This window comes from Telopea speciosissima, chromosome 10 (genome assembly GCF_018873765.1).
Source record: "Telopea speciosissima isolate NSW1024214 ecotype Mountain lineage chromosome 10, Tspe_v1, whole genome shotgun sequence".
Classification (NCBI taxonomy): Eukaryota; Viridiplantae; Streptophyta; class Magnoliopsida; order Proteales; family Proteaceae; genus Telopea; species Telopea speciosissima.
The window spans coordinates 44,522,328-44,542,232 of record NC_057925.1 but is presented as its reverse complement, the minus strand read 5'-3'; the positions used below and the strand labels follow the sequence as shown (position 1 = coordinate 44,542,232).

The window sequence follows — 19,905 nt, the reverse complement described above, 5'->3', positions numbered from 1 at the left end:
AGCGGTTTTGCTTGGAAAAGTCCTCTTTCCGGCCTCGATTTGTTGGTTGTTCACTACCATGTTCTGTTTAGAACTCCCTTGGATCATTTCGGGTGGGCTCAATGCATCTTCAACTTGCTTGACCGCTTCGAATAAGGCCTCAAAAGTAGTCAAGGGTTAGGCAAAAAGGTGAGTCTTGTAAGTCACTTGCAAATTCTTGATAATCATCTTGACTTGTTCTTTCTTTGTAGGACGGTCCCACATTAGTGCAACCTTAGATCTGAACCTCATCATATATTGGGTGAACCCCTTATTGGCCTCTTGTTTGGTGGTTTCCAAATCTCGTTGAGTGAACTCCATCTCTGTACTGTATGAGTATTGGTTCTTAAAAGCTTTTACCATATCGTCTCAAGTACATGTTTAGAAGGAATCTAGGGACATGAGCCATCTCAGCATGAGCCCAGTTAAAGACATTTGAAAAGCTTAGCCCATTGTTGTTTTGTGAAGTTTCTTACCCTCATCTAGCCGATGTAAATCCTAAGGTGTGCTCGAGGGTCGATAGTTCCATCAAACTTCTCAAACTTCCATTTGAAACCATCGGGTAATTGTCCTTCAGGGAAGAAACATAATCCCTCAAAATCAATCATCTAGTCTTCTACCCCTTTAACATTCTTCATGACATGTTCTAATTTTTCTACCTTTTATTTCAATAGTCGGGTTTTAATTGACTCAACCGACGGTTTTGGTCCGGAATAATGACCTCATCTTCTAAAGTTAGAATGAGATTATGTGATGACCCCCATGCAAACGTGTGCGACTCTGGTCCACACTGACTTACGGTGCTACCGATGCAATGACATTCAGTACTAGCTTAGTCACTAGGCTAACCAAAAGTTGCATTTGGGCTTTCAAATCTTCTATATCTGTACGATTGTTCTCCGTGTCACTCATCTCTGCTTTATGTGAATTCGAAAGACAAACTAATCTTCTCCCAATCTTAGCGCAATTAGTTGTCGAATTGGTATCCTGCTGTCTCGAAGTAATGGTTCCTAGTTAGAATAACGATCACGATTAGACCACATGGAATTTAGGAAAAGCCTAGACCTAAAGTGAATCTCGTACCCCGTATACGTCATTCTCAAGGAAATATGATACGCATATGATACGCAAACAGTTCCAAAAAGCACGTCTTACCCAAACATGGATTTGTAAGTGTAGGCGCTAAGTTGATCAAGTTCTAGGTTAGCTCATACATCAAGGGTCACATATAGGCGAAGCGGGCCTAATATGGGATTAAGAATCATCAGGATGGTTGGGAACAAGGTCAACAAAGTGCTGGTTCGTTTCTCACATAATGTTACTATTAGTGTGTTGTCATCTAAGTGTTAGGCTCTAGATCCCTACATGATGCATGCTGGTTAGTGTAATAGGACATAAATGGTTCCTTTAGCAAAGTGCACCTATATACCTCTCATCACTCCTACAAGTATGATGATTAAGCAGTACGACAACACAAACATCTTTTACATATCCGAAGGTACTGTGCTAAGAGTTTTGGTTTCACCAAGGGTAAGCTGCCTAGAGGAGGGTCTAGGATCCATAATGTAAATGTAATGACTCTCATGTAACGCCCTTTTGGGGATTGATCGGTCCATTGGTCTAGGTATGGGTCAACTTACGGTTTGAAAAGGTATTAGGCACCCCAGTCCGCCCAGACTTGTCGGTCTTTCTATTACTTGGCTAGGCAAGATTATACCATGCTTTTGGGTGAGAAAATAGATAAAGTACAAGAAAGGTAAAACTGGAGCATAAAATACAAAGAAAGCTGAGATGACATACCTGGAAGTTTGGCTGCATGGTAAAAGTTAGTATACATAAAAGTAAAAGTAAATGATGAAATAGATGAAAAAATGAGGTTAAACATATGAGAATTATGCTATACAAGTAATGAATATAAGCAGCGGGAAGTTAAGACAAGGCCAAATACAAGAATGATTTAAAAATAAGGTAAAAATGCAAAACATGACGAGAATTCAGAAGAAGAAGGGAAAACCCTAATCTAGGTGCAAAGAGTCAAGGTATTGAAACATAAGATATTGCAAAGGTGTGACATGATATATGAGATATGACACATGAAAGATGCATCAAACAACTTTGAAACATTGTGATAAAAATATTATTCAAATCCTAAGCTAAGAGGATGCATAAGAAAGAAAACATGGAAGACATATAATTATATGAAAAACTTAGCAAACACATGTAATAAACGAAAATAGAAGGAGTCTTAGACTATAGGGGATGGGGATAATGAATGAGAATGTAAAATATGGAACAACAAGATCATGTGTGTAATCACCATTTAACGAGATGTGACTGCACACCCCTTAAGCGATGCAAAACAAATGTGAAAGAGAAAACAACAACGGCAAAAAATAAACAAGAAAAGAAGTATTTATCTAGTTAGAAGACTGAAATTGAGTGGAGGTGGAGGTTTCCCTTTTGTGACTTAGGGGAGTGATGTACAGAGAAAATATCGCCAATAGTTCAATCTTCTTTGTCCCTCTTTTGGGCAGCACTTCACCGTCCGTACTTGAAGGTTACTCAATATAAGTTAATTAGCCAAGATAGGACTTAGAGATTTGTCCAAGGATTCAAGCATTCCAAGGGATCCTACTCAACGTGACAGGGAGTGTATTTATAGATGCAAAGAGATGTGTAAAAAAAAAAGAGGCCGTACCCAGTGCACAAGGCTCCCTTGTTTAGCAGGGTCTGGGAGGGTCAAATGTACGTAGCCTTATCCTGTTTCCAGAACTTGAACCCGTGATGAAGCGGTCAGCAGAGAAGTGTGTGCACTCCTAAATTCGTGTTAGGATACTAGGTTTGATCCGGATCATCGATGAAGCATTGAAATAGATATCTTTGCATTGACGGTGAGTGTTTGATTAAAGTAATGGCCAATGGGATGTGGGAAAATAGTTTGTTGCCAAAGGAGGAGTTACTTGGGGCCTAAGAAAGCCAAAATACATATCAAAGTTTTCAAGTATAGGCTTAGTCACGAAAGCAAATGAAATCAAAGTTAAACATTGCAAGTTTGGGCTTCTCAGATTTGCACAGGATCGACAATGAACTGGGGCTGAGTCGACATCGAGCTATTGTCGATGAACAACTATCGACGTTGGTGGGAAGGCTTCGGGTGTCAGTGTGAATATTTTGAATGTTGATATGAAATAAACATTAAGAAGGCTCTGCTTGATAGTCAACATGGATGTGTTGTTGTCAATGGGATGTAGGGTTGATGTCGACTTGGGGTCTTTGGGTCTCAACCCTGGTCTGGGTGTCGACATGAAGGGTTAGGCTATTTGGGCTGGTTCGATGTTGGGCCAGGCTGGTTCCAAGGGGATCTGGGTCAGGGCTAGCCTTTTCAGGGGATCTTGGAGGGTTCTGAGGCTCTGGTTTTGGCTCTGGTAGGGGTTTAAATGATTTGTGGACGGATTTGGGCTGTACACACTTGTGCCACATCTACAGATACAACAACTCTATTACTTTGGAGGATGTTTATCATCATCACAGGAAGCCTCCAAGGGGAAGGACAAAATGTGTCACACCCCACTCCTAACTACTGGGAAGTGTGACTAGGATGTACGCTTACATCCCAACAATCTACTAGGATCACAGATGCATTGGCTAACACTCATAGTCTATAATCAAAATAATTGGAATCAGAGCAGTTGAAGATAGATTAAAATATAAAATCAGCAAAATGGAATCTAATAGTTATATTATATATAGTAACTGTGTGTGTCATTTATCTTAATTGTTATCATCCAAATTTTGTATCAAGATATAAATACAGTAATACAAAAAAAAACTATATATCAATGGAAAAAGAGTTAAATACATCAATGTATCAGAAAAAGGGCCCCGCCCCGCCCTCAATTAATCATGCCTCATGGGGACAGTCATCACACATGCAACCCAGACCATGCTCCTACTCCTCAGGAGAACTTCAGATTTTCAGATCGTCAGTATAAGGGTAAGGGGGATTTGACCTCGTCGGCTCCGGAACACCAACATCACCATCTAAAAGGAGTAAACCACGTGGTATGAGCTTCACTAAGCCCAATGAACAGTCAGAATATACAAGCACACACATAAAATCCATGAATGCAAACACGTGATGTATGGTTGTATTCATTTTATTAATGTCCACCTAAGCAACAATGTCTAAGTCTAGGCGAGAACTACTGCAATGCCATAGGTAGCATCCTTAATCCCAAAAATGGTGGAGCCCAACGATGTCAAACCCGAGTTGCGATTAGAAGCTTGCAGTATCAGACTCATTATGAGATTGACCGCAAACCCCTTACAATCCCGTCCTGGCACTCGCTCCCAAAATACAATCGGAACCTAAACTTCTTAGTGGGCCTAACCCGTGGGTTGTTTGACACTTAACCCCTTGTCGGCAAGGGATCGTAATACATGGTCTCATATCAACCTAGACAGCATGCATCTAAATGGATGATAGTGCAAGCATATATATATACTAGAGGTCGGGGTCATAGTACCGGATTTTCCTTCGGCCACACTATCCACACGTCTCTTCTAGCATACACACCCACATGCTAATAGTACAACGATACTGTATCGGTTATCTTCTCGGTCACACCGTACCCCGTTTCTTGACCTAATGCAACAAATATATCAAAATAAAATACAAGTATGGCGATGCGACAATGGAATTCACACCAGCCATTCTGCACCCCATTCCCAAAGCTTACTCTATATGCATAAGAACAACTTAATAGATGGGAATCCCGAGTCTAACATCCCCTTTGGCACTCAGATCCCATAATCACAACACCATCTCAATCATCACAACGCACACAAATCAAGAATACCTAGCATCTAACAATCATACAATATATATGACAGCAACCTAATAAATATAACTAACCTAGTCTAGTAAGCATAGTGAGAGTTATGGAATTTAAATATATCACTCATATTCAATGATTCATGCTTCAATTAACCATGCATGGATGTTCATACACAACACAAGACCAAACACTAAATAAATTAAATCGAGGATCCAACCCACTCACCTTTGACACTTAGGTGATTCGATGCACTTGAGCATATATCTTTGATTCGTTCTCACCAGGATTTTGTTTTAAACCTATTTAATGTGTGGAATATAAGTAAATTGATTGCATTAAAGTGGCATTAAGATCCACAAAATAAGTTGAAAAATGTAGCCCAAACACAACCACAGGTTGATCTTGCGGCTGATGAAGTCTGATCATCTGCATGATTGATCTCAGGCTGACAGAAGCACCCTTTAAGCCAACGATCGATGGCATCTGACCATTTGCATGATCGACCGGTCAGGCATCCGAAGTTGTGCTTCATTAGCCTTTGGTCAATCATGGTTCTAAGTGAAAGGGGCTCTAAGGGTAATAAATGTATATAATGTACACATGGTTTTGGTCATGAAAAGCACTAGAACCTACCCCAATTCATAGAAGGATGATCCAAACAAGATTTCATGCATAGAAACCCTAGTTTTAGCCCCAAATCCTAATTCGAATTTAAAGGGGAGGTGGGCAACATGCATTCCATCATAAGAGGGTCGTAAATACATTAGAAATCCTTCCCAAATAAGTAGTGAGTAAATTAGGGTTTGAAAATGGAAAAGGTGAACAAGGGTGTACACACTTAGGGAAACACATGGGGGTGGCCATGGCATTCACCCTAGGTCTTAAATCCCAAATTCTAATAGAAAAACTCAAAATCCAAGGTCAAATGTAAAAGGAAATGGAAGGGGATATACAAGGTATAGGGTTTACCTTGATTGAAGCTTGGAAGTCCAAGAGGGGTTGCCCTAGCTCACTTTCTTCCATTCCTTTTCTTCTTCTTCTATTCTTTCTCCCTTCCCCATGATTTTTGTCTTAGGAGAAATGAAATGAGCTATTTGGAAACTCATATCTATTTATAATTTAAGTTTCTTAGGGTCGGTATGGTAAGCAAGCCAATCCTCAAGTTTAAACTACATTAAACTTTATGCATGGGCAGGTGGGCCCACTATCAAGCATCACTAAGGTGTAGTTGGTATGGTTGACAAGTGGACATTCATTCGTCACAATGCCATAAGGGGTTGGGACCCACCCCAAGGCTTAGTGGGGCCCATAACATAAAAAATATATTATTTATCTCCATGGGTCGATCATGTGGATGATCATGCTTGATCGACCGCATGATTGACCTTAACTGTCTTGATAACACTTTTTGAGGTCTAAGTGCTACTGTCCAAGGCCATATGTGAGGGGCCTTGTTTGGTGGCCTAGGTATGGTAATGGCATCATGTCTACTTGCCATGAGAGGTAAGCGCATAATGGTTAGGACACATACCTTCAATCATCCAAAAAGGAAGTTTCGGGTATTTTCTATGGTGTTCTTCACATCCTTAACAAGTGCACGGAAGGAGATCAAGTACTTTTCAACCATGAACAAATCTTCTCAATTTTCTATCAATGAACCTTTCTTCCATAAGTTCACCCGTCGACTGACCAATGATTTTGTGCGTTGACTTAAATGTAATGGTTCAGAGGTCACCGGTATACACAGCCTCCACATCTACACACACGTTCAATTTAGTACAGGTTTGGGCACGATTGTAACAAAATAAGGTGTCTACACTGGTGGAGTAAAAGGTTCTAAAAAATTGGCTTGAACTTGACTGATGTGCAACCACTACTGTCTTCAACTATCGCATGCATAAAGATCATGCTATCACTTCCTACTCTGATATCGACTTAACCTGATCAAATTTTTCTGAAAAACTGACTTAGAGATCTTCACTTATCATGTTTTGAGATTCTTAATATTATGACTAGAAGACTCTTAAAAAATTCACAAATCTGCTTATACAACATCAATATTCAATTTTCAACATATAACAACATTCTTCATATTCGACAATATTGTCTTATGTCAACCATGTGCCTGATCATCATGTACATGCCATCAACATGCATCACATGCATACCATTAACCTTCACATGCATGACTGTCTGCCATATTCTTTTCCATGGCCACTGCACACTATATGTTAGTGTTGTTAACAATGAGAACCACTTTAATTAGTCAGTCAAAGGGGGAGAGAGTCTCTAGTGAAGTTGGAGGTAGTTCACTTCAACCCTTTAAAATTATTAATGTCTAGGAAAGAGAAAGACTCATGAGTAATAGAGTTTATTAATGATCATTCTCATAATGTGCATTGAAAACAATTCCAAAGGGGGAGATTGTTAATGTATGATTGTCGTTGTTGGCAACACTGTGCATGTGTGTTGCTTGTTGTCAACACAATGCATCTTGGTGCAGTATAGTCAACAGAGCAACAATACAGATGGCAGTTGTGAGTATAGAGGTGTGCATGCAGTGTATTTGTGTGGCAGGGCATCAAAAGTGATATGATAGAATCACAAGCGTTCTAGTAGAGCTGGCAGAGCCAGAGAGTTGCTTAGCAGTGTAGACAGTACAATATTATATAGTAGTTGGCAACATTGGGAACAATGTATATGCAACTTCTCATGGTGACAGGACATGTTCATATGGAGGGATTAAGTTTTGAGCCAATTTGGGCATGCTAAGTATCTATATTGGAAGTGGGAATATACTTTAGAGTTGTAGTTCTTTAGGTCATATTTTCAATGCAACTGAAATCACCCCATTTTGAGGTTAGATCAAGAAGATATGGAGGTTTCCATATCATTGTTCAGAAAAAGGAATAAAATGGGAAAATCTAAGTGTTAAGGCCTAGTATTGATGACGTGAAAATGTACTGACATTTTATAAGGTCAGATTTTGTATGTGGTGAAGTGGCATTGATGGCATGAGAGATGGAAACAAGATGTGGTGGTGGCATGCATGATGTGAACATAGTCAATGACCATGTGTTTAGTGACATGACAATATATGTTGAGGTGCCAAACAATCATGCATGTACAAGTTAACGTGATACGTGTGATGAATGTTTATGATATGCACATGATGATAAAGCACATGGTTGACATAAGACAATGTTGTCGAAGGAGAGAGTGTTGTCGAATGTGAGGAATATTGTTATATGTTGAAAATTGGATGTTGATATTATAGTAACATCTTCATGAAATATTGGAGATGCCCTCTAATGAGAATATGGAGGATCATAAAACATGAAAAGTGGAGTCCTTCGAGTCATATTTCTTGAAAAATTTGAATCAGGTTAAACTGATATCGGAGTAGGAAGTTACGACATGAACTTCAGGCTTGACACCATAATTGAAGAAAGTAGTAGTTGCACATTAGTTAGGTTCAGACCAAATTTTGGCAACCATGCACTCCACCTGGGTTGAAGATATCTTCATATAAATGTATCCATTTTAGTCTTCTTTTCAATATCATTAGAATTGGGTCATTTGGAGTTCGGATGAGTCAGATATAAAAGTTTGAGTGGATAAAGGCGAAAATGGTCGAAGTAAAGAGGTCATCCGAGGTGAAGAGGTCGACCTAACTTGGCCGACGGACCTGAAAAGGCCGACCGACTTGAAGAGGAGGACTTGACTTGATCGTCCAACCTAAAGAGGCTAATTGATTTGAATGGACCGACCGAAGTGAAAATGGTTGAGCTCAAAATGATTGAGGTGAAAATGGTCAAAGTAAATATGTCATCCAAGCTGAAGAGTTCGACCTGACTTGGCTGATTGACCTAACAAATTATCCAATCGGATGGATGTTGTAATTTAACCAACTTTAGGTCGATATTTGAGTATGATCCGAGCAGAATCTGGGAAAGTCTAACTTGTCAAAGTTTGAGTCTGCTTTCATAGGAAATAAAAATGAGCCCATTCGGATTTGTACAGAAAAAGTTATGCCCTCCAGATGAAATAAGGCCTGTCTACAAGATCGATTTTGGTCCAATTTGAGTTGCTGAACCAAGCTCGTGTTTGGGTTGGTTTGGGGGCTATTTAATGAAACTTAGGGCTCATTTCCCGAACATCTTCAAGAAAAGAAAAAGAGGAGAAGGTGAGTAGAAAAGAGAAGGAAACAGAGGAAGATTCAAGCATACAACCTCATCCACTTTCCATTCAAGAGTTGAGTTAATGCTCCATTGCAGAATTAGAGAATAGTGGTTGTGCATGGTTGCCAAAAATTGGTTGAAGATATCTCATATTTTCTTCTCTAGGGATTTCCTTTTGCTCTTCTATGTCATACACCTCTCTAGGAATGAACTTGAGATGTCCAAATCTAATCAATGGCAAATCGATAGTATTTGGAATAAATATACCACTATTTTCTAAAGTCCCATGATCCTCATTTTCTGTCTTATCTTACTACTTCAATTTGCTTTATGTTCTTCATTAAACTATCTGGGGCTTATAGGCTTAGCTCGCTAGGTCCCAACCAGTACTGGTTTGACCTTAACTTGCTCCTATAGACACCTCATTTTGTCTTTCCCCCTAGAGTTTTTTCGTAACAATGATGAGTACCCTCCAAAGCCTAGAGCCGGTGTATCTGTGGATGTATTATCAGTGTCCACTGCTTGAATCCGTCTACTAATCGTCCATTCCTCTTACCAGAGCCCAAACCTAGAGCCTCCAAGCCCTCCAAGAACCTCTAGAAAGGCTAGCCCTGACCCAGACCCCTTGGAACCAGCCTGGCCCAATGCAGAACCTAGCCCAAACAGCCCATTCCATGCCTGTCAGCACTGGAACCCAGATCGACACTCAAAGGTCCCGAGTCGACACTGAACCCACCTGCCATCGACATCGAGCCATGCCCTCTCATTGTCGGACAAACCATTTTACTGTCTATCCCACTTCGACATTCAGACAACGACAATCAACAATAGATCCATTTCCCTCGATGTTGAGTCCTGTTCATTGATAACCACTCGATGTCGACCTCACCCCATTTCGATGTCAAGTCTCTGCAAATTCAAGAAGCCCAAACTTGCTATATTTTGCTCCGATTTTGATTCTTTTCGCGACCAAGCTTATTTTTGGCACTTTGGATCTCAATTATTGGCTCCCTTAGGACCCAAAGAACACTTCCTAAGGCAATAAAACACATGTCACTCACCCATTGGTCCTCACCATAACTTTACACCTACCGTCGATGCAAAGACCCCCCATTTGGACGATCCGGATGAACCCAGCTACACCTACACGAATTTGGGAGTACACACATCCTTCTACATCTATAAATACACCTCCTCTCACGTTGAGGAGGGTTACATGCAGCTTTTATGAGCTTTGCTTAGTCCAATTACCCATTGTTTTGGTGCTTACTTGCTCCAATTCATCCCTCCTATTCAAGAGCTTTGGGTCTAAGCTTTGGCCCCTCACTTGGCCATTACCTACCACTCCCTCCATCTCTTGAGGACTACAATCCCACTTGAGACTTCAAGATCAAGACTTGGAGTCACCAATCTGGTAATCTTGGCTTGACAATGAAGTGTTCGCTTACAAGAAATAAGAGAAGCCTTTCAAGCGACGATACTTGCTCTACGTACAAATCTTCTGAGTTACGAAAGGGAAACCTCCGCACCATCATTTTTGTTCAACTAGGTAGGTCTCCTTTAGCGTCTTAATTCTATTTATTACGTGTTGTTTTCGCTTAATTATCGTCTTGCATCTCTTGAGGAAGGTGTGATCCCATTTTTCTAGATGGTGGTCACACCCCCTCCCCTCTTTCTTTCTGTATAATTATTTTCTTTACATCATGCCTCATCCCTCAACATGCATGCATCCCTTTGCATGGTCCCCATCCCTTGTAGTCTAAGACTCCCTCATGCATTTGCCCTTGTTAGTCTTTTCACATGCCATGCATAAGCATTTTCATGCTTCATCATCGATTTCCATCGTCCTGTCATGCGTAGCATAGTGTCAATCATGTTTAGGTTTATTTAGGATTTGAGTCTCTTTTTTTACATTCCGTATGCTAATCATTGCCTTGCAGCCAAACCTTTGGGTATGTCATTCTTGTTCATTGTTGCACTTTATTTCAATTTTTTTGTACTTTACATTTTTCCAAAGCATGTTATACCTGTGCCTGTGCTTAGCAGTAGAAAGACCGGCAAGTCCGAACGGACTGAGGTGCCTAATACCTTCTCCAGACCGTAACTTGACTCTTACCCAGACCAACGGACCATTTGTCCCTAATGGACTCGCATGAGAGTCATTATATTTACATCTTGGGTCCTAGACCCTCCTCTAGGTGGTGACTCCCTACATTCAATTCACCCCTCTCTCTCTTCTCTCCCCAAAGAGGGACGAGGTGGAGGACACATAACGATCACCCGCCATGCGGCCATTTTGTCCTCACAACCCCCAACGGAACCTTTGGTCCCAAGTCTTAACTAGGAAAAGCGGAGAAGTTTTTTGCGTTAAATTTCATCTACCTCCTTTTCTTTTGGGAGAATAAGGAACTCTCCTAGAAGCATCAACAATAGAAGAGAATGTGATACTATTCCCACCATTAGAATTGGTAATCTGTTTACCAAAAAAAACAAAAAAAAAAAGAATTCATCTAGTACTATTCTAGTACTATGTTTTGGTCTAGCCTATGGAAGTCCAAATCTCATCCTAAATTCAAATATTTTCTTTGGAAATTATGAGAGAAAGGTATCCATACCAGGACAAACTTCATTCATTTCATTTTAATAAAGCATGAATGTCCTTCATCAAGAAATTGATTGAAACCTGTTTGTCTCTTGCAAATTTTCTAAATGAATATGGGCACCATAGGTTCTTGATTTAAGAACCGAGTACCTTCAAGGGGAGTAAATTGCGGGGTTGCTTTTAGCTTTATCTGAACATATAATTTATCAAAATCAGATTTCTCTTTCTTCCTATCGGTGTTTCGTATCACTTGTGATTTCATATGGATAGCAAGGAAGGCCTATGTAAAACATGGGAATCCCCTCAACCCTCTTGCTATCTTGTCAAATATTAACAAATGGGTAGGGGATTCAAACATGATAAAATCAACATACAGTAATACCTATTTTATAGGACCTGTGGAACCATTATTTTGGCCGAATTACCATACGCTCTTACCCAAGGATGAGTGTATTATTTTCTATGATGGCAGTTTCAATGATGTGTATCACTAAGCTGGTTGGGCGTCTATAATACTGTGAATGGTTAATGTATATGTTCTTCCTTATGCTCTAGTTATATAGGGAGTGTACAGGAGTCAGAAATCCGAGGAGTATTTGAAGGATTTACCCAGACAACACTATTAGGGATCGATGCCACCGTCCACTTTTTGGATTAACTTGGAAGGATTTGTGAAACATGATGAAACAAGGAATGCAACATTGGCTACGGGAGGTGTTTCCGTATCTTATAGACTAAGGATTTTCTTTTGAATTGGAGAGGTTTTAAGTTAGAAAAGAAGGACAAAAGTTTTATTGTTGTGGCCCATCATCTAGACAGAAGGGTTAGGAAAAACAATATCTTGGATGTTGTGTATGATACTTTGCTTCTTTGTTAGTCTTTTTTAATGAAGTTTCTTTTTATCATAAAAAAAAATTGATAATTTACCACAAATTCCAAACACCCCCCCAAAAAAAATATAAAATAAAAAAGAAAAAATGTCTATGGTTGAATGTTAGGAAGACCTGATGCATCATCATTGTTGTAATGTAGATGAGCTCTCTTGCTAGACCTCCACATCTCTTCCTCTTCCCCCACTACTTTAGAAACAGAGTCGAATCCAATGCAATTCCTTTCCTCTTCCTCTTCTTCTGTATTGTCAAGAGAGATGTTTTCCCCTTTTCCATTAATGTCTCTACTACACATGATGGCAACACTCACTCTTCTTCCTTCTTCTTTAGGAACAGAATTTGATCCTTCAACCTCCCCTCTTGACAAACATGTTAAGCTCCGACTAAGAGAAGGAACTCCACCATCATCGTTGCCATATGACCAACCGAAGATATCTGCGACCATCATAGCAATCGAATGTTGATCATTAAGCTTTTGCTGGTCAGGTTCCCTGTTCTCGAACAAGACCTTCCAAGATTTGACTATATAATAGTCTCTTATCGGAGAGTAACGTCGACAAGGCGACATATAAAACTCAGATTCAAAAACTTTCAAATCTTTAATAGAATCTTTTCCTCGCAATGGAATCCCAAACCAGTCAAAGCCTTTGAAATGGTGAATGTAGATTATATGTCGATGATGAGTAGTAATATCAACTTCCTCAATTATGAGCGTATGGGGACAGTTGATTGTTTTATCTTTCTGGCGGATAGAAGCAAAAATATTTAAATGGAAGGTTAATCGCAGACCTTGTTCTAATTGCAGATCATCAATGAAGTTGGATGGAAATTCTAAAACAATGAACAAAATCAACCCCTTATAATCGTTTTCAACTGTGCATCATCGAGAACACACAACCGATCTCTAAACATGAGGACACCATCCTCTATCAATATGAAATATGAGTTCTGGAAATAAGAGCTCTAGTTATAGCTTTAACTAATCCTGCTCAACAGGCTGTGTGGCCTACCACTGCTACTCAGTAAGGTGTACAAAATAGCATTAGGATCTCGCAATATGGTGAGACATGAGCGAGGAGACCCGGCACTAAGCATGTGGATCCCACAGAGGAATAATGAAATTTGATTGTTCTGCACCACCGGATGATCACACCAGTTGGTCATCTAGATCGACTGGTGGCTGCTATAGAGCCCAAACAGCAGGCTTATCTCAAGGACTTAAATAAAACTTAAAGGAGTATATGGTTTACCTCAAATCCTTGATTGTGAGTGTTCATACATCACCAGTCCTCCGGAGGTGGGTTCAGACACCTCCTACTGTCTTCACACCACGAACAAGTACATGGAGGATACTCAACCATCCTACCACATAGGGATGTAAACAGATCAGATTTGGATCGGATACGGATCGGATGTGATTGGAGCCAGATATTTCTTGGCTGAATACGGATACCTCTAAACGGATTCGGATGCGGATCGGATTCAGATTTTCGACCATCTGTTTACATCTCTGCCTTGTGTAACCCAGACCTTCCTCCCCCTAGCGGATACAATTCACTCTCAATCCATATCTCATAGACCATGATTCTCTTTTCATCATATTCTAGAACTTGTTTAATCTTCAAAAACCCTCAAAATCATTGTTTACTTAATTTTTTATTATTAAGTATTCGGATTTTTTTTCAAACGGATTTTAATCGGAGTATTCGGATTATTTATCAAATATCACTAAACGAATACAGATGCCCCTAAACGAATACGGATTCGGATTCGGATTTCGATTATCCATTTACATCCCTACTACCACAGTCCATATACCACCCCGGTAATTGAACTGTTATGGCTGATAAATCATTGATGCTGACAGTTGTTGGTACAGTACCTACACACCAAGTTCAATTTAAACCTGTTTGAGTGTAGGTATGACAGATGCCCCTTTCGGGTGTTTCAACAGTATCAACTGCCTCAAGATAAGTTAATGGAAGTGATAAATTTCAGGCCCCCTGAAGAACTGCCAAGCAAAGTAGTAGGACTACTAGATGAATTGTTGTTGAAATCTCTGATGTAATATTGATCTCATGACCATATTACAAAACCCCATTTCCCTACAATCTAGCCTCTTGTTTACTCTCCAGTTTCAATCCCTAGGGTCCTTACTAGTAGTAGGAAGTGAAAAATGAATGAATGAATAGAAAGAAAGAACCATAGTGTAATTGTGTTATATCTAAACAAATTCATCAAGTTAAACATATTGTTGGTGGAAATTCAAACCATTGAAAATATTATTCTACATCATCCAAATGAAAAGAAAAAGAAAAGGGAAGACCTTTAAGGCCTAGTGCTCTCCCCCCGGCAGGGGTGTCAAAAAAACCAGGCCAGCCTGAACCCGCCCAAACGCACCTTGAGCCCAGAGAGGGCTGGGGTGAGCATGGGCATAAGCAAGAGGTGGCCTGGGCTGGGTTTGATATTTGCGTGGCCATGGCAGAGCCAGGCCAGGCTGGGTTGGGTTGAGGCCTCGGCCTTGACAGGGCCAGCCCAACCCTGTATTTTATATAGTATATATTTATACAATACATAGAGGGCATTCTTTGGTGCAATGGTCAAGGTTACTCCACTGTGATCAAGTTGTCATGGGTCCAAGTCTTGGAACAACCTCTGCACGAAAAATGCCCTTTTTCTTATAGCCCGAGCTTTGTTTTGTAGGCTTTGATTACTATTTGTTAGTACTACAACTCAATGGACCAAGATATTCAAGGTCAATCAGGACCAGGACAGGCTTGGGAAAACCCTACCATGGTTGGATTAGGTTGCTTGGCCCTGGCAGGCGGAGTTGGACTTGGGTTTAGGATGAGGCTCCTAAGGTTGGGCTGGGGTTTAATCACTGGCTCATTGCTCCCTATAGTACTGGGCCCACGCCTCATTGAGCTGGATGTAGTTAGCGTTGCAGACTCTCATAATGGTTGTGCTCTTCTTTTTTACTATTATTTTTATTATTTTGTCTTTGTAAGATCCATGGAGCCAACCCCATTTAGTTGGGACAAAGATCAATTGTTGATGATGATGCCGGTTTTGTGTTGCTTGTATACCCTGTAATAAAAAGAAAACACATTGTTCACTACCAAAAGATAAACAGATGTCCAACCACTTTCTTTAGTTTCCTTTTTAAAGCTCCAACCCATCTAGTGGGCACAACCAATGGACTAATAGAGAGAGGAATGTGAGAAGACTCCAAAACCATAGGACTGAAGGAGGCGGTGGTATGGGTACAAGTAGAGTTAGGGATCTAGGTAGCGGTCCATTGTTTAAGATGTGAAAGAACACGATAGGGGTTAGGCTGCTCATGGTTATGTAAAATACGATTCATTTCATGATTCTTTCCCCAATTTCACTCACACATGCATGGGAAGCTAGATGGTTCCAATGCTTTGGCCGGGTCCGTCAACTTTACCCACTTCTCCAATGTAAGGGTTCTACAAAGTTTGGAGACAGGTCACAAGTTCGATAACAAGTATCTGCCAACTCTTGCACCCTTTTAACAATCAACAAAAATAGAGATCCCTCCAAGATCAGTCTTTAAGGAGCAATGTCAGAGTGCTCCAGTCCAAGATGTGGCTTCCTAGTTCCATATATATCTTTTATCTGAAAACAGGATAAAAAACATTATCACGTAACCAGAACAGAATGGACAGAAACAAAGCAAGGTAGAATTAACATATTCAAGTGGCCCTACCTGAACATGACCGGATACAATGTCATCATCTTCAAGATAGTTGGGACAACCAAATAGAAAAAATGCAAACTTCCACTGAGCCAAACAAAGGGTAAAAAAAAAAAAAAAACTAATTAGATGTACTCAGAAGAAAATCAATGTTCTAATAGTATGGACACATCTTATCAGTTGATATGCAAACAATTATGATTACACTTTCATCCTCCTAACTACCACAAAGGAGGGAGGGAGGTAGGGGAAGAGAAGATGGCTCTACATGGCAAGACCCCCACAATAAGAAGTTTATGATGCTTTATGACACTTCGTTTCTTGTACGTGTCTATTGAGGAGTGAGGAAGATATCAACATGGTTCACAACATATATGCAGCCTGAACATCCACTTGTTAAGTTCAGGTTTAAACAAGTTCAAGTCAAAGTGGTAAGAGATAAATAGATTCTCACTGGAAATTATCCAAACAAGGTCTTAGAGACCCTATCTATATAAACACATCCAAAGGGGGGTGGGGAGACGCCCAAGCTTGGACGTTTCTGGCTCTCTCTCTCTTATTCTTCTTACTCTCCAGCTTTTGAGAGTTAGCATTTTGAAAACCCAAGATTGCTCTTGAAGATTTGAAGAAGAAGATCTAGGTTTGACTTGGAGAACCTTGGTAGCACCATTGGAGGTTCAAGTTTTGTTTCCCTGGTGTACTCGTTGGAGGAAGAACCATTGTCTATTGGAGGAGCAACACTTGAAGCTCAAAAGGTTAACAATTTCTTGTTAATTCATTTTGTTTAATTATAAGATAATCATGGGATGTGAAAGAAACCTGAATCGATCTCTTTCCGCTGCGCATTCGGGTATGGGATGGATCACTCTTTCCATGAGATGAGAAAGATGAATTTTCTCTCTTAGGGATCCCATAATTTCATGGGACAAGAAAGAAAAGGATTAGGTAATGGTTTATTATGCTATACCCTAATTGGGTTACACCAGGGTTCCCATGGGCAACCATGGGTAACCCTAAAAGTAAAATAGGGCAGCCATGGGTTAACCCAGGAGGTGTAAAACCATAATTGTTTTATAATTGGTTGCCCTAGGGTCACCATGCGATGGTCTAGATTCAGTATTGGTCAACCCAACTTAATGCATGATCCCATGGACTGCTATTTGACTAATACACTAAGCCTACACAACCAAAGATTTGGATCGACATCCACTAGACATAATCCCACAAATAAAAAGCAAGTAAAAAATTAAATTACCTTAACAAACTCCTTGTCAGGAACCTGCAATTTCTTCTGTATACGCACTTTAATGTTGGCCAAAGTCTCGACTTCATGGGTAAGGAAGAAAAAGGGTTCTCCAAAGTACTGTAAGAGATATTGAAACCAAAAGGTTTAAATATAAAGAGTATGGCAATTGATTTTATCCCTAGATGAGCTTCATCACTCTGCAAAGACTTTCTACACTTTAAATAGGAGTGATGGTATGAAGAGAATCTAATATTTTGTACCATCAGCTTTTGGGAGGTATCTTTTGTGAAATGGTAAACATGAATCAAGCAATCCTGAGGACCACGGTTTTTCTCTTCTTCAGGAATCTACAGTAACAAAGAATGCTTAGTACCTTTCAACAGTTGCTTCAATATGCACTAAAAACATCAATTCAATGTTTCAATGCCCATGCTTAAACTTGTGCCAAAACCATGTGAACAAATCTGGTTGAAAATTTGAAATGGAAGTAGAGAAACTCTCATTTTTATTTTTTTTTTGGGGGGGGGGGGGGAGATGTTTGGATTCTGGGGTGGGGACTTTAAATAAATCAAATTATGTAATTTCTTCAAGAAAAACCATCCTTTTCCACCTCAGAAGTTTTCAGCAAAACTTTACCACTCATCATTTATCCTTTCCCAATGGTTTTCTTCCCCATAAAAAGAGAGTCAACAAAGCAAAGTTTCACAATTCATTACTTTAAAAAAAAAAATCCTCTTAGATTGAAACATGTTCAAACAATGATCTTCTACTCAAAGCCAACAGGATAAAAAATCTAGGTTTTAAAAGTTTCCTGTACCCATAGGAGTTGGGACTCCATACAGTTATATTATCCAAAAAAAATTCTCAGTTTAACAAGATTCCTTTAAAAGGTCATGTATAATCAAGGGTTCTAGTCCAGCATGGAACTTTCCAACAACTATCAAAGTCCAGACGTCACAAGACTGAAAATTTAGCATGTTTCAAAACGATTTGAAACATATAATAACAAGTAAACAGGCATAGCCATGCACCTACCAGAACCATGCAAAAATACCACAACAGAGCAGAGTAAGCTATGCCTTACAATATGCTATACAGAAAGAATATAGCTACCTCCTCCATTCGCAACGAACGCATATTATTTATGTACCCTATCTTTTCATTTGGGGGAAAGATCTGCAAGGATGTTATTCAAGAATTATTCACCAGACAAGAATGAACATTAATAGAAGAACTATGATATGGTTTCAAAAGTTCTCTACGGAATTTATAGATGTTGGCAACTGAATGAATGAAACATATCTCCAACAATTCATCTCTTTCATATTTACCAAAATTATAACTATTGATCAGAGACATTCACATTCAACTACTCAAGACATAACAGGGTTTAGTCACCTCAGCTACTAATGTAGAAAAAAATCCTGCACCAGAAAAATTCAGGTAGAGACTAGTATAAACCAAATCGCAGAACATAGAAATATAGAATGGAACTAAAAAAATAGAATATGAAACTAAAACTAATAGAAAATAGAAGCATCGACAGAACAGCGCAGGAATCCTCCAAAACCATGAAGGAAATCTTGCCATCCACCAAGGAATCTACCCCAGCTTTCACTTGGAATCCACCAAGCACACTGAATAAACTATAGCAAAGATTCAGAAAAACTGAATTGATACATCGTTGGCACACTGAATAAACTATAGCAAAGATTCAGAAAAACTAATTGATATACATCGTTGGAGAGGCCTGTATGCTTTTTTATACTGTAGCTAACCCTGTGGGATAACATCATATTTGATTATAGATAATCTTATCCAAAAGAAAATAATATAAAACAGCAACCTTCTTTATTAAAAGACTGACTCTATAGATATATATATAAGCTGGATTGCTAACATCAGGCCTATTCCAGTCAAAAATAAGATAAAATAATAAATAAGAAGTGAAATAGAAAACAACTACTACAACCCCAACTAATCCTCTATTTCTTCCACCTGCTCATATTTTAGGCCCATTAAAAAATGGTCAAATACAATTAAAACCCCTTGGACCAAAGGCCCAACACATATAGAGCCCAAACCAAAGCTTATTTTCACTAAAATAAGCCCACTTCTGTAACTTATCTGCATCAGCTACTTAACTTGGGAATCTCTGTTCGACACTCTTAGTTAAACAAATGGATCATTGTTAATCCACTAAAAGCAATTAAAAAGGTTGAATAATGAAACACATACCACAGAAATCTTATGATATGAAACGTCAAGTAACCTGAGTTCTGCATTAGGATGCGACAGCTCAACCTGCTCCACAATGTGTCAAAAAAGTAGGTTTACTTCAGTAGGTATAGACTTCTAAGATAAAAAGGAAACAACTAAAATGTAAGAGACGAAACAAGCACTCACGATAGT

General features: G+C 39.4%; 1 long non-coding RNA gene across 1 annotated transcript; it reads right to left on the bottom strand.

Moving 5' to 3' along the window:
• Nucleotides 1–17,507: 17,507 nt before the first annotated feature.
• LOC122644015 lies at nt 17,508–18,769 on the bottom strand. The gene is made up of 3 exons (XR_006330212.1): nt 18,607–18,769; nt 17,754–17,840; nt 17,508–17,610 (listed from the first exon to the last, which is right to left on the bottom strand). It is a non-coding gene; the product is annotated as an uncharacterized LOC122644015 (long non-coding RNA).
• Nucleotides 18,770–19,905: the final 1,136 nt, after the last annotated feature.